We start from the raw sequence: 16270 nt of genomic DNA, 5'->3' as shown, positions 1-16270 counted from the left end.
TCCCTAGTGCTGCTTTTAATCACGTTATTTGGGGTTTGAAGGCCACTGTCACATCACTGACACATCCTGCAGAGTAACTGGATAGAGTCTATCAGCTCCATCAGCGTGCAAGTGGCTACTAGACTCAACAGGAATAGATGGATGCTGGGAAACACACCACTCAGTTCACGTTGGCAAATGCTATTTCTAGCTGTGGACTGAAATAACCACATGGTTTTTCAGTGGGGCTAATCTATTAACTGTGATTCTTCTAAAACATGACTAGTTAATATTAATGAAGTAGATTAGTGTCAAGAAATTGGCAGACAAGTAAGCTATGAAGGTCTGTGTGCCTGGTTCAGGTGTTTGCTTTCAGTTCAAAAGGTCAAAGGATCCCATAGTTTAAGATAGCACACTTACCAAGTGCACCTCTCCAGGAGGGGAAACGAAGGCTGCCCTCTGCTGCCCCACAAACCCTGCTTTGGCACTGAAACTTGCCAGGCTGGGCTTTAAGAACATAAGAACGGCCATACTGGGTCAGATCAAAGGTCCATCTAGCCCAGTATCCTTGGCTTCTGACAGTGGCCAATGCCAGGTGCCCCAGAGGGAATGAACAGAACAGGTAATCATCAAGTGATCCAAGTGATCCATTCCCTGTCGCTCATTCCCAGTCTCTGGCAAACAGACGCTATTGACACCATCCCTGCCTATCCTGGCTAATAGCCATTGATGGACCTATCCTTCCTCAACTGATCTAGGTTTTTTTTTTAACCATGTTATAGTTGTGGCCTTCACAACATCCTCTGGCAGAGTTCCACAGGTTGACTGTGCATTATGTGAAGAAATACTTCCTTTTGTTTGTTTTAAACCTGCTGCCTATTAATTTCATTTGGCGACCCCTAGTTCTTGTGTTATGAGACAGAGTAAATAACACTTCCTTATTTACTTTCTCCACACCAGTCATAATTTTAATAGACCTCTATCATATCCCCCCTTAGTCGTCTCTTTTCCAAGCTGAAAAGTCCCAGTCTTATTAATCTCTTCTCATATGGAAGCCGTTCCATACCCCAATCATTTTTGTTGCCCTTTTCTGAACCTTTTCCAATTCCAATATAGGCTTTTGTCTTGTGGTGCAGTTTTTGGAAAAACTTGGAGGAAAAATCTTGTTGGCTGATTTTTAGGTCTGAGAATATGAAAAAAGTAATTCTTTCTGCCTCCAGAAAATAACTGTGTTCCTATTCAGCTAAATCAGCAATGGCTGGGCTACAAAATGTCAATCTTGGAATGTCAGGGACAGATGCTGGGGGAGGGGAGGAGAAGATGTTGGCTTTGAATTACCATAGTTGTTATGAACATTTTGGTGTACTGTGAGGAACATGCAGTGTAGCCTGTTGGAATAGGTCTGCTTGAGCACATTTCCACATAGGCACCCTGTCCATTTGTGTCTGGACACACAGTGCAGTGGCTAAAATGGAGCAGGTGTACTCTGCCTGATTAAAAAATGCTTGTAACTTGAACATCATGAGGTTATAAGTAAGTCAGAGTCATAAAGTCTGACTTTCTCCTTCAGGACTATGGAACTCTACCTTTCTCTGGTATTTCTGGTTAGCCTTAAATTTCACAGAACCTTCAGGGGACGGGGAGAGTGTTGTGGAAAGTGAGAAGAATTGGTTTGGATGGCTTGAGTTATTTGAGCTTAAAAATAAACAGAATTTTGAAGCTTATGTCTAACTCTTAAAGGGGACTGGTCATTTTGCAGAATATATAAAAACAAAAATACAATAAAATTATCAAAGCTGAGCTCTAAGTAGCAGCATATCCAGTGCAGTGTGAGCATTGCAAACAATTTCATTGCATAACCACAAGTGCAGCTATGGAAGTGCACTAAACTGCATGGCTGAGTTCCACAGCTCCTCAGCAAGATTAGAAGCTACCTTCCTCTTACAGACACACAGAGAGACTCCTTGTGTGAACACACTCATACTGACACTCTACCATTACTTTACAATGGTGACTTTGGAGTTTATAAGCTGCCTGGCTTGTTGCGTTCTTTTGACCAGCCCTGCTGCACATTAGTTATGCTGCTGTATCAGCTGGGATGGTATTTGTAGGTTATATCCAGGGCACTTAGAGCCAAAGGCACATTGATAATGTTTATAGAAATCCAAAAAAATAAAAATGATCATCACTTCAGAAACAGCACCTGTATGCAAATATAAAACCAGCCATGCATACAGAGGCAGGCTGAGTCACATGTATATGCTGATCCAACCCTTCACACACAACACACATGCACTGGGTTATACACACCTCTGCCACACCAAGCAGTACCTGTCACTCTCCTTTTGACATATATGGCATACATCCTGTGAAACACAAGCATGAGCACAAAAGACCTACAGCAAACACATCCACTCCACACGCACACAGATATCTGCTCTGTACAACCCCCCTCCTCAGTCTGATCAGTGTGATGCACCCCTGTGGCACTGTATAAATAGTAAATGAAGATAAGCTGTGCACGCATACACACACACACATGCACACACAGAGTTAGGGCACGTCTTCATTACCTGCCGGATCAGCGGGTAGCGATCGATCTATCGGGGATCGATTTATCGCATCTAGTGTAGACGCAATAAAATCGATCCCCGATCGCTCTGCCGTCAACTCCAGAACTCCACCACAGTGAGAGGCGGAAGCGGAGTCGACGGGGGAGTGGCAGCGGTCAACTCGCTGCCGTCCTCACAGCCAGGTAAGTCGACCTAAAATACGCAACTTCAGCTACGCTATTCGCATAGCTGAAGTTGCGTATCTTAGGTCGACCTACTCCCGTAGTGTAGACCTAGCCTTAGTGAATTACGGACCTCTGTCTGCCCACATACTTACGGTCATCCCCTCCAGAGGTGCACGTCTGCATTTAGATTTTTTTCTTCTTTTTATCCTTTAATTTTCCCTTTACTTCTCTTTCTTTCTTTTTTTTAAGACTGCAGCAGACATTTCATGCAACATTCAGAGAGCCTTGAAAACGGCACTGGCTAGTACAGAGTAGGGATATTTCCTGGGCCAGAACCATCAACTTCTGTACTATTGAAGCTTTTATTTACAAACAAAAATAAGTTTGTGGTTGTGAAGATTACCTTCCAAACATGAACCAAGTAGAATCCTATGCAGTGCTGTCTTTTAAAGCCTGCAGCCAGCTACAGAGCCTCTGCTGTTACCTACAACTTCCTAAACTGTCAGGTCAGTTTTCCTTCCTGTTATTAGGAAACCCCTGAGCATAAGCGACGCTGACAAGTAGATGCTCAAATTCAATCTGCTGCCACTTGGGAAGTCTATGAGCAGAGGCAGCCACTGGAGCAATTATCTTGTGTGAAGGACCCAAAAGGAGAGAGGCTGAGGAGAAGTGCATTAGCAGAGACCTCCCTTTCCTCCCCCACTGTACAGCACCCAGGAGCCTGGGGGTATGTCTACACTACGAAATTAGGTCGAATTAATAGAAGCCGGTTTTATAGAAATCGGTTGTATACAGCCGATTGTGTGTGTCCCCACATAAAATGCTCTAAGTGCTCTAGTCGGCGGACCGCGTCCACAGTACCGAGGTTAGCGTCGACTTCCGGAGCATTGCACTATGGGTAGCTATCCCAGAGTTCCCGCAGTCTTCGCCGCCCATTGGAATTCTGGGTTGAGATCCCAGTGCCCGAATGATGCAAAACAGTGTCGCGGGGGGTTCTGGGTACTTGTCGTCAGGCCCCTCCCCCTCCGTCAGAGCAATGGCAGACAATAGATTCGCGCCTTTTTACCTGGGTTACCTGTGCAGACAACATACCACGGCAAGCATGGAGCCCGCTCAGCTCAGCTCACCGTCACCATATGTCATCTGGGTGCCGGCAGACGTGGGACTGCATTGCTACACAGCAGCAGCAGCTAACTGCCTTTTGGCGGTAGACGGTGCAGCATGACTGGTAGCCTTCATCGGCGATCTGGGTGCTGGCAGCCGTGGGGCTGGCAGCCGTAGGGCTGCATTGCACCAGCCCTTGCCTTTTGCCTTTTGGCAGTAGATGGTTTATTACGACTGGTAACCGTCATCGTCGTACAGCAGTGGCTGGAACTCCGTATGTCCCCCAGTCCCCCATCCCCCCAGTCATATTCTGCTGCCTTCACAATGACGATGATGGCTATCAGTCGTAGTATGCCATTTTCTGCCAAGCGCCCTGTTGGATCATTGCACATTAGCAGAGTCTTCCCTGAGCAGCAGATCGTGCAATAGGCCTGAAGGCCATCGTCATCATACAGGAAAAATGTGGCTATAACTGCCAAGCACCCAGTATTTGCTGCCAAGCACCCAGAAGATGCCGAGGGCTATCAGTCATGCTGCACCGTCATCTTAAGATGTAAAAAATAGATTTGTTCTGTATTCATTTGCTTCCCCCTCCCTCCGTCAAATCAACGGCCTGCTAAACCCAGGCTTTTGAGTTCAATCTTTGGGGGGGGCCATTCTGTGTGACAGTTGTTTGTGTTTCTCCCTGATGCACAGCCACCTTTGTTGATTTTAATTCCCTGTACCTGTACGCCATGTCGTCACTCGCCCCTCCCTCCCTCCCTCCTTCTCCTGGTCCGTCAGATACTAGTTTCGCACCTTTTTTCAGACCAGACGCCATAGCTAGCACTGGGATCATGGAGCCCGCTCAGATCACCGCGTCAATTATGAGCACTATGAACAGCACGCGCATTGTCCTGGAGTATATGCAGAGCCAGGACATGCCAAAGCAAAACCAGGACCAGCCGAGGAGGCGATTGCAGCGCGGCCACGAGAGTGATGAGGAAATTGACATGGACATAGACCTCTCACAAGGCACAGGCCCCAGCAATGTGGAAATCATGGTGTTCCTGGGGCAGGTTCATGCCATGGAACGCCGATTCTGGGCCCGGGAAACAAGCACAGACTGGTGGGACCGCATCGTGCTGCAGGTATGGGACGATTTCCAGTGGCTGCGAAACTTTCGCATGCGTAAGGGCACTTTCATGGAACTTTGTGACTTGCTTTCCCCTGCCCTGAAGCGCCAGAATACCAGGATGAGAGCAGCCCTCACAGTTGAGAAGCGAGTGGCGATAGCCCTGTGGAAGCTTGCTACGCCAGACAGCTACCGGTCAGTCGGGAATCAATTTGGAGTGGGCAAATCTACTGTGGGGGCTGCTGTGATCCAAGTTGCCAGGGCAATAAAAGACCTGGTGATATCAAGGGTAGTGACTCTGGGAAACGTGCAGACCATAGTGGATGGCTTTGCTGCAATGGGATTCCCAAACTGTGGTGGGGCGATAGACGGAACCCATATCCCTATCTTGTCACCGGAGCACCAAGCCACTGAGTACATAAACCGCAAGGGGTACTTTTCAATGCTGCTGCAAACCCTGGTGGATCACAAGGGACGTTTCACCAACATCAACGTGGGATGGCCGGGAAAGGTACATGATGCTCGCGTCTTCAGGCACTCTGCTCTGTTTCGAAAGCTGGAGGAAGGGACTTTCTTCCCGGACCAGAAAATAACCGTTGGGGATGTTGAAATGCCTATCGTGATCCTTGGGGACCCAAGCCTACCCCTTAATGCCATGGCTCATGAAGCCGTACACAGGCAGCCTGGACAGGAGTCAGGACCTGTTCAACTACAGGCTGAGCAAGTGCCGAATGGTGGTGGAATGTGCATTTGGACGTTTAAAAGCGCGCTGGCGCAGCTTACTGACTCGCTCAGACCTTAGCGAAAAGAATATCCCCATTGTTATTGCTGCTTGCTGTGCGCTCCACAATATCTGTGAGAGTAAGGGGGAGACATTTATGGCGGGGTGGGAGGTTGAGGCAAATCGCCTGGCCGCTGATTACGCGCAGCCAGACACCAGGGCGGTTAGAGGAGCACAGCAGGGCGCGGTGCGCATCAGAGAAGCTTTGAAAACGAGTTTTGTGACTGGCCAGGCTACGGTGTGAAACTTCTGTTTGTTTCTCCTTGATGAACCCTCCACCACCCCCCCCCACCCGGTTAACTCTACTTCCCTGTAAACCAACCACCCCACCCTCCCCTACCCTCCCCCCTTCGAGCACCACTTGCAGAGGCAATAAAGTCATTGTTACTTCACATTCATGCATTCTTTATTAATTCATCACACAACTAGGGGGATAATTGCAAAGGTAGCCCGGGATGGGTGGGAGAGGAGGGAAGGAAAAGGACACACTGCAGTTTAAAACTTTAACTCTTATTGAAGGCCAGCCTTCTGATGCTAGGGCAATCATCTGGGGTGGAGTGACTGGGTGGCCGGAGTCCCCCCCACCGTGTTCTTGGGCGTCTGGGTGAGGAGGCTATGGAACTTGGGGAGGAGGGCTGTTGGTTACACAGGGGCTGTAGCGGCGGTCTCTGCTCCTGCTGCCTTTCCTGCAGCTCAACCATACGCTGGAGCATATCAGTTTGATGCTCCAGCAGCCGGAGCATCGACTCTTGCCTTCTGTGTGCAAGCTGACGCCACCTATCATCTTCAGCCCGCAACTTGCTCTGTTCATCCCGCGATTCAGCACGCCTCCTCTCCTCTCGTTCATATTGTGCTTTTCTGAAATCAGTCATTGACTGCCTCCACGCATTCTGCTGTGCTCTGTCAGCGTGGGAGGACATCTGTAGTTCTGTAAACATGTCATCACGCGTCCTACGCTTTCTCTTTCTAATCTTCACTAGCCTCTGTGAAGGAGAAACATTTGCAGCTGGTGGAGGAGAAGGGAGAGGTGGTTAAAAAAGACACATTTTAGAGAACAATGGGTACACTCTTTCACGTTAAATTTTGCTGTTCACATTACACAGCACATGTGCTTTCGTTACAAGGTCGCATTTTTCCTCTTATATTGAGGGCCTGCCGGTTTGGTGTGAGAGATCACTCACGGAGTGCCAGGCCACAGATTTCAGCTTGCAGGCAGCCATGGTAAGACACAGTCTTTTGGCTTTTTTAACCTTCTTAACATGTGGGAATGGTTTCAAACAGTAGTGCTCTCATTTCCCATACCAAGCACCCGTTGGGTTGGCCATTTGAAATGGGTTTGCAATGTAAAAGGAGGGGCTGCGGTTTCAGTGTTAACATGCAGCACAAACACAACTAACTCCCCTCCCCCACACACCCAATTCTCTGGGATGATCACTTCACCCGTCCCCCCCACCGCGTGGCTAACAGCGGGGAATATTTCTGTTCAGCAGAGCAGGAACGGGCACCTCTGAATGTCCCTTCCCCTTAATAAAATTGTCCCCATTTCAACCAGGTGACCGTGAATGATATCACTCTCCTGAGGATAACAAAGAGCGATAAGGAATGGATGTTGTCTGCATGCCAGCAAACACCGGGACCATACGCTGCCATGCTTTGTTATGCAATGATTCCAGACTACGTGCTACTGGCCTGGCGTGGTAAAGTGTCCTACCATGGCGAACGGGATAAGGCAGCCCTCCCCAGAAACCTTTTGCAAAGGCTTTGGGAGTACATGAAGGAGAGCTTTCTGGAGATGTCCCTGGAGGATTTCCGCTCCATCCCCATACACGTTAACAGACTTTTCCAGTAGCTGTACTGGCCGCGATTGGCAGGGCAAATTAATCATTAATCATTAAACACGCTTGCTTTTAAACCATGTGTCATATTCACAAAGGTACACTCACCAGAGGTCCTCTGTGTGCCCTCAGGGTCTTCAGTGAGTTCGGGGGTTACTGGTTCCAGGTCCAGGGTGACAAACATATCCTGGCTGTTGGGGAAACCGGTTTCTCCGCTTCCTTGCGGCTGTGAGCTATCTACATTTTCTCCAACCTCCTCTTCCGAACCCTCTTCCCTGTGTGTTTCTCCAGTGAGGGAGTCATAGCACACGGTTGGGGTAGTGGTGGCCGCAACCCCTAGAATGGCATGCAGCTCCACGTAGAAGCGGCATGTTTGCGGCTCAGCCCCGGACCTTCCGTTTGCTTCTCTGGCTTTGTGGTAGGCTTGCCTTAGCTCCTTAATTTTCACGCGGCACTGCTGTGCGTCCCTGTTATGGCCTCTGTCCTTCATGGCCTTGGAGACCTTTTCTAATATTTTGCCATTTCGTTTACTGCTTCGGAGTTCAGCCAGCACTGATTCATCTCCCCATATGGCGAGCAGATCCCGTACCTCCCGTTCTGTCCATGCTGGAGCTCTTTTGCGATCCTGGGACTCCATCACGGTTACCTGTGCTGATGAGCTCTGCGTGGTCACCTGTGCTCTCCACGCTGAGCAAACCAGAAATGAAATTCAAACGTTCGCGGGGCTTTTCCTGTCTACCTGGCCAGTGCATCTGAGTTGAGAGTGCTGTCCAGAGCGGTCACAATGAAGCACTGTGGGATAGCTCCCGGAGGCCAATAACGTCGAATTCCGTCCACACTACCCCAATTCCGACCCCTTAAGGCCGATTTTATCGCTAATCCCCTCGTCGGAGGTGGAGTAAAGAAACCGGTTTAAAGGGCCCTTTAAGTCGAAAGAAAGGGCTTCGTCGTGTGAACGTGTCCAGGCTTAATTCGATTTAACGTGGCTAAAGTCGACCTAAACTCGTAGTGTAGACCAGGCCTGGAATGAAGGTGTGGGAATTCAGGGAGAGAAAATGCTTCTCCCTGAAGATGGAATGCCATACCCGGATGAGAATCCAAGCTCGCTCCCCTTCCCCAGTAGCTGGGGGGTGGGTCTGGGCTTCTCTCCTGTGAATGACCCTGGTACACCCTATGGCACCCACCTTTACCCTGTTCCTAGGGCTCAAGGCATAACCCCACACTCTAGGGCACCCACCTTTACCCTGTTCCTAGGGCTTAAGGGGTAACCCCACACTCTAGGGCACCCACCCTTACCCTGTTCCTAGGGCTCAGGGTGTAACCTTCTGCGGATTTTCAGGACCTTTTACCAGTGAAAGAGCCTTACATAGTAATATCCTTAATCTCTGTTTATTAACAATCACCAAGCAGAATACAAAAGCTAAGCATATGATGCTCTGCTCGCCAATCCTGATCACGCAGGCGGACTTTCCTTGTTGGCCAGGCAAGGTTGGTCTTGTCTGGGTTCTGGTTGCTGCATGTCACAGTCGTGCATAGGATTCTAGCAGCTCTGCTCTCAGGTTGTGTCTTGGAGGTGAGTTCTTATTATTATTCTGCCAGGTCTTTCCTTTTTATTTTTATTTTCCTTTTTCTTTATTTCCCAGCTAGTCCCCTTCTCAGTTTATGTAGTAAAACTCAAGTTCTGCTTAGCTATACCTTAACCAAGGATTTTACAAAATAATTATTTGACCAATCCTAACATATTGTGAAACAATTCTTTATCCAGTCATACCCCATCACCTTACTTGATTTAAATCTTGCAAAATTAGTTATGCAACAGACAAAAACAATCAAAGAACTAGACAGAAATTGTGACGGGTTCAATAACAGAGACCCCCTTGGGACAGTCACCTGGTGTGCTGAGACTACCTCTGAGCCCATTTTCTCTGCCAGTTTGGGCCTCCAGAACCCTGCCTTGTTGAGCCAAACATGCAAGCCTGATGCAACACAGACCCAGGGTCTGAACTACATCCCCAAAGCTGCAGGCTTTAACTGAAAACCACTCAGCAGGTATTCCTGTCTTCAGCACCCAGACACCCAGCTCCCAATGGGATCCAAACCCCAAATAAATCCATTTTACTCTGTATAAAGCTTATACAGGGTTAACTCATAAATTGTCTGCCCTCTATAAAACTGATAGATATGCACAGCTGTTTACTCCCCCAGGTATTGATCACTTACTCTGGATTCAATAATAAACAAAAGTGATTTTATTAAGAATAAAACGTAGGATTTAAGTGGTTCCAAGTAATAACAGACAGAACAAAGTAAGTCACCAAGTAAAATAAAGCAAAAACATGCAAGTCTAAGCCTAATATATTAAGAAACTGAATACAGGTAAATCTCACTCTCAGAGATGTTCCAGTAAGCTTCTTTCACAGACTAGACTCTTTCTTAGTCTGGGCCCAATCCTTTCCCCTGTCTCAGTTCTTGTTAGTTCCAGCTCAGGTGGTAACTAGGGGATTTCTCATGACTGCAGCCCCCTTTGTTCTGTTCCACCCCCTTTTATAGCTTTGGCACAAGGCGGGAATCCTTTGTCTCTCTCTGGGTTCCCATCCTTCCTTCTAAATGGAAAAGCACCAGGTTTAAGATGGATTCCAGTACCAGGTGACATGATCCCATGTCACTGTAAGACCTCGTTCTCCATTCTTTCAGGGTTGGCCTGCACGTACCCAGGAAGGTTTGAAAGTAAACAGAGCCATTTACAACAAATTGTCCTGGTTAATGGGAGCCATCAAGATTCCAAGCCATTATTAATGGCCCACACTTTGCATAATTACAATAGGACCTCAGAATTAACTTCATATTTCTAGTTTTAAATACAAGAATGGATGTACAAATAGGATGAACACACTCAGTAGATTATAAGCTTTGTAATGATACCTTACAAGAGACCTTTTGCATAAAGCATATTTCAGTTACATTATATTTACACTCATAAGCATATTTCCATAAACATATGGAGTGCAACATCACAGAAACCATACAAATAGAGAAGTGGGGACCATAAAGGCAAAACAATACAGAAGTAGAGATTTCACAGTCACAACTGTTGATAAAAGAACTGGAATTAATTGGCAAACTGGACACCATTAAATTAGGCTTGAATAAAGACTGGGAGTGGATGGGTCACTATTTCCCAAACTATTTCCCTTTGCTAATTTTTCCCCTACTGTTACTCACACCTTCTTGTCAACTGTTTGAAATGGGCCATCCTTATTATCACTACAAAAGTTTTTTTTTCTCCTGCTGATAATAGCCCACCTTAATTGATTAGTCTCATTAGAGTTGGTATGGCAACACCCATTTTTTCATGTTCTCTGTATATATATATCTTCCTACTGTATTTTACACTACATGCATCCGATGAAGTGGGTTTTAGCCCATGAAAGCTTATGCCCAAATAAATGTGTTAATCTCTAAGGTGCCACAAGTACTCCTCGTTCTTTTTGCTGATACAGACTAACACGGCTACCACTCTGAAAACTGTTGATAATTGATTCCTTGCAAGACAAAATGCCATCAAAGTTTTCTTTAAACATCTTAAGATCGGTTTCTCTATATGGTGGTGGTGAGTACTATTAGGACAGGATCGCCTTCTTAACAGCCTAATATTATATTATTTTAATGGAATGTGGATGGAATGTGAGGATGTGACTTTCTGCTTCTTGGCTCTCATGGCTGCTGCTCTCCTAATATGGCTGCAGAAAAAGGCCTCAGACCTTAGGAGGCTGGTAAATGTGTAAGCCCTTTGCATGAGGTAGCAAGCAGCTGAGGGTCTGGGAGGTGGCTGAGCAGCAGTGATTGGTTATTGATTATTGTGGTGTACTCAAGGTGCCTCATGGATGATACACCAGGACAGGCCTTACCCTGAGGAGTGGTTACAGCTGCAGGTGAGATTCCCTCCTGTGCAGAGGGCCAGCACAAGTCTCAGGCACCACATAAGTCACAAAACAGGGCTTCTGTGGTGCATAGGGCCATGAGCTGCCCCTCTCCATGGTGACTTTCACCCTTACTGAGGAGTTTCCCAGTTAGAAAAAAGAAGTAAGAGGGAGGGAGAGAGGGAGAGTGACTGACTGATTTCAGGAGCCATGGGAAAGAAAAAATATAGAGGGGGAGGGGGAGAGAAAGGAAAACAGCAACAGGCCCTGGAAACACTCTGTGTGGTTTTATATTCAAGTAATCCACTAGTCTTAATAATAATTAATTGCTAGTAATTTAACAACAGTCTTTATTAGATACATAGTTAACATATTATAGACAGAGCATCTTAACTCAGGTCTATCTGTCAGTCTAACCCAGGGGTGGGCAAACTTTTTGGCCCGAGGGCCACATCTGGGAATAGAAATTGTATGGCGGGCCATGAATGCTCACAAAATTGGGGTTGGGGTTGGGGTTGGGGTGTGGGATGGGGTGAGGGCTCTGGTTGGGGGTGCGGGCTCAAGGGTGGGGCCAGAAATGAGGAGTTCAGAGTGTGGGAGGGGGCTTCTGGCTGGGGCGGGGAAGTGGGGTGCAGGGGGGGTTAGGGCACCGGCTGGGGGTGCGGGCTCTGGGTGGGGCTGGGGATGATCAGTTTGGGGAGAGGGATAGCTCAGTGGTTTGAGCATTGGCCTGCTAAACCCATGGTTGTGAGTTCAATCCTTGAGGGGGCCACTTAGGGATCTGAGGCAAAATCAGTACTTGGTCCTGCTAGTGAAGGCAGGGGGCTGGACTCAATGACCTTTCAGGGTCCCTTCCAGTTCTGTGAGATAGGTATATCTCCATATATTTTTTTTTTTTATATTTTATTTTATTATTATGGGGTGCAGGAGGATGCTCCGGGCTGGAATCAAGGGGTTCAGAGGGCGGGAGGGGGATTAGGGCTGGGGCAGGGGGTTGAGGCATGGGGAGAGGCTCAGGGGTGCAGGCTCCGGGCAGCGCTTACCTCAAGCGGCTCCCGGAAGCAGTGGCATGTCCTTTCTCCGGCTCCGACTTGGAGGCATGACCAGGCAGCTCTGTGTGGAGCTGACCCTCTGCCGCATGGAGCAGCCCCTGACCCTGCGCCACGGCTGGAACACCAGAGCGCCAGAGCGGGACAAGCCCCAAACCCCGCTCCCCAGTGGGAGCTCAAGGGCTAGCTTAAAACAGCTGGTGGGCTGGATGCGGCCCGCGGGCTGTAGTTTGCCCACCTCTGGTCTAACCTAAAACTAACAGCCTCTTCCCACTGTCAGCTCCCACGCCTGGAAAATCTCTTCTGTAAGGCTTTTAACAGGTCTCCTTTGATGCAATGACTGTCTAACTTCTATATTTGCTGAATCATTGAAGTTCATATACTTATTTCTTTCCTTATATCCTTCTTGAAAAAACCTAGGCAATCTGTTTCTAAGTTTTCTGCTAAATAACAACTGTGCAGGTAATAAACCTTGTTGTAATGGTGATGGTCTATTATTTAATAATACCGAGTATAAATCAGTATTCATTTCTTCAGCTTTTGTTAGCAATCTTTGTACTCTTTTAACACCATTTTCAACTAACCTTAATAGGCTAATGATTGTGGGGAACCTGGAATATGTTTGAAATCATATCCTGTGACAAAACTTTTAATCTCTTGACTGTGAAATTGAGGTCCATTATCAGTCATTATTTTTATTTAGAATGCAAAGCCTTGCAAAAATTGATTTAATTTTATTAATGACTTGTTTGGCACTTGTGTTTTCTAGTACAGCTATTTCAGGAAGATGTGAAAAATAATCAAGAACTGTAACATATGCATGTTCTTTATATTCAAATAGATCTAAACCTAAAGTCTTAAGTTTTCATGAATAAATGTTCAGATTGAGCATTTCTACATTTTGACATGTCACATTCTTTTATATAATCCTCTGTGTTTTGGTTCATTTGTGGCCAATACAGAACCTCTCTTGATTTACATTTACATTTTTCTATGCCTAAATGTCCCTCATGTATGCATTTCAACATCTCTACTGTTAACCCTAAAGGAATTATTATTCTATTATCTTTAAATGGAATTTCTTCAATTACTGGTAAATCTTGAATAAATGGATTATATGGCTTCGGTTTCGTATTTTTATAATATCCTTTTGCTGTAGCTGTAATAACCTTTTGTAAATTCTTATCCTGTCTAGTTGCTTGTACAGTTTCTTCCCATACTCTTTCTGGTGTAGGAAACAATTTTTAAGTACATCTACATGTGTAGGGTGACCATATTTCCCTAGGCTGAATACGGGACACCTGGTAAAATTACTCATGTTCAAGTGAGTTCAACGGCAATCAATCAGAACTATACAGTACAAATGTTCAAATTAACATCAAGTTGACTGAGCCCCTGTTAAAAATAAATACGGCGTAGTTGGATTAGTTTTATTTACCTTATCTTTAAGGCTTTAGGGTTCACATGGGGAGAGGTGCCATACCCACACCCCTGTACACCTCTCTCACACAGGGGGAGTGACCGACTGACCCTCCCATCCCTGCCTGGCACTCTCCGTCCTCCATGCCTTTCCTGGTACCTGGCACCGTGTCTTCCCAAAGCAACACGTGTGGGGGGTGGGGGGAGGCACGCAGGGTCACATGCCCCCCATCCCAGATTTCTGCCAGGGTTCATACCAGAATGCAGCCTTCGGCACTTTGTGGGAGGAAAGGGAGGGGAGCTGTTTCCAGCCGCGGGAGGGGAGGGAAAGGAAGGGGAAGGTGGGGAGGGCGTTGACCTGGTCCATGTCTTTGCAGAGCTCATCTCTTCCCCCCCAAACACCTCCCGTAGCTGGAAGCAGCTCGTCCCTTCCTGCCTGCACAGCGTTGAAAGGCAGCTAACATCTCTAGGCTGCTGCTGGCCACAGACATAACCCAGCTGCCTCCTGTCCCCTGGCTACAGCGCGGACAGGAAGGGATTAAGCCCTAAGGATGCATTGTGCACCAAGGCCCAGAGAACCTGACTGCAGGGGCTTCTGCGAACCCAGCCAGAGAGGTGGCTCAGCAGGGGACGATGCCTAGGGGATGGAGCAGCCCCGCGTTCCCTGGGGGCAGGACCTAAGGTTGCAGGGGGCAGGTGAAGGGAGTGCTAAGCCCCTGCTCCGGATACTGCTGTGGAGCCTGCAGGGTCAGAGTGCGAACAGGCTGGAAATTGCTTCCTCCCTGCCACTCCAGAGCTTAACTGAGGGGTGGAGAGGCTTCCCCCGTGCCAGTGCTGTCTGGGGCTTTGGCACACACAAGGCTCGGCTCCTCCTGAGGGTCTTGGGCTTTCCTGGGGAGCTGGCCCAGCCAGAGGCAGTGGGGGAAGGAAGGAGCCTGCCAGCCAGGCTGCTGGTGAGCTGAGTGCTCCGACCAGAGGCTGGTTCTCCGCATAGCACTGGAGCGGGACGCGTCTCGTCGGGGGAGATGTGGAGGAGCAGCGGGGCTGGGGATGGGGGAGAGGGAGAGGAGCAAAGCAGGGAGAGGGCAGTGAGAGGGGGAGCATGTAAAGGGCCAGTGGGTGGACAGCAGAGGTGACACGTAACCAGCTGCCATCTGGCACCTGCCCGCATTCACCAGCCACCGCAGCTCGCAGTGTGCAGCGAGTGCTGGCCGGAAACTGAACGGAGGGCAGGGGCCTGATGGCTGAGAGCCAGCACGCTGTGGGGGCTGCGCTGACATACAAGCAGGGGGAGCGGCCGGCCCCGTGCACTGCATCTTCGCCCCGCCACCAGCCTTGCACACTTACCCCCATTGTCGGCCACTGGACTCCCCCACTCACCGCTGGTGCGTGGGCAGCTGCTGAGCAGGGATCTCTCCCGCTAGTACTTATAGGGGGAAGGAGACAGAAAATATGGGACAATTTGCCTGTTTTTATGAAAAAGTCGGGACACCTGCAGGAGGGCTTAAATATGGGACTGTCCCTTTAAAAATGGTACGTCTGGTCACCCTATACATGTACCACATCATGTTCTTTTTCTGTGACATTAGTTACATCATAAGCTCTAGAAAGAATATCAGCAAATATTGATTTGTGTGGCTGATATTCTAATTTTAAATCATATAAATACAATTGAAAAATAATCTTTGTAATCCAGGTGGTATGCCTGTCATGTTCCTTTTTGAAATATTAACTAATGGTTTATGATCTGTTTCTGCCACTTCAGATCTACCATATATAAATATGTGACATTTTTTGCATCCAAAAACAAATGCCAAAGCCCTTTTTCTATCTGAGCATACTGGCATTCTGCTGGACATAGCTCTAGAGGCATAGATCACCATACTTTTGAATAGAACTGCTCCGAGGCCTGGTTTGGATGCATCTGAAGAGAATTTTGTAATTCTGTTATGATCAAATATTTTTAATACTGGAACTATTTTTATTTGTTGCTTAAACTGCTCAAATTCTTGTTGATGTTGACAGTCCCATTTCCACTGATTATTTTTACAAAGTTAAGCCCTTACATTTGTTGTTTTTTTCTGCTAGGTTAGCTATGTATTTTCCTACAAAATTATCCATGCCCAAAAATTTCTGTAGTGACTCCTTATCTTTTGGGTGAGCAATATTATCAATGGCTTGTACTCATTGGGGATCAATCTGTAATCCATGAATTTTCAGTTTTTCTCCTAGAAACATTAATTCTTGCACTTTGAATTTACATTTATTGTTGTTAGGTTTCAATCCTTCTCATTTTACTCCAGATAATGCTTTAGTTAAACTTCTATTATGG

The sequence above is a fragment of the Emys orbicularis genome, chromosome 7 (assembly GCF_028017835.1).
Source record: "Emys orbicularis isolate rEmyOrb1 chromosome 7, rEmyOrb1.hap1, whole genome shotgun sequence".
NCBI classification, from domain to species: domain Eukaryota; kingdom Metazoa; phylum Chordata; order Testudines; family Emydidae; genus Emys; species Emys orbicularis.
Note: the sequence above shows the minus strand (reverse complement) of the source record.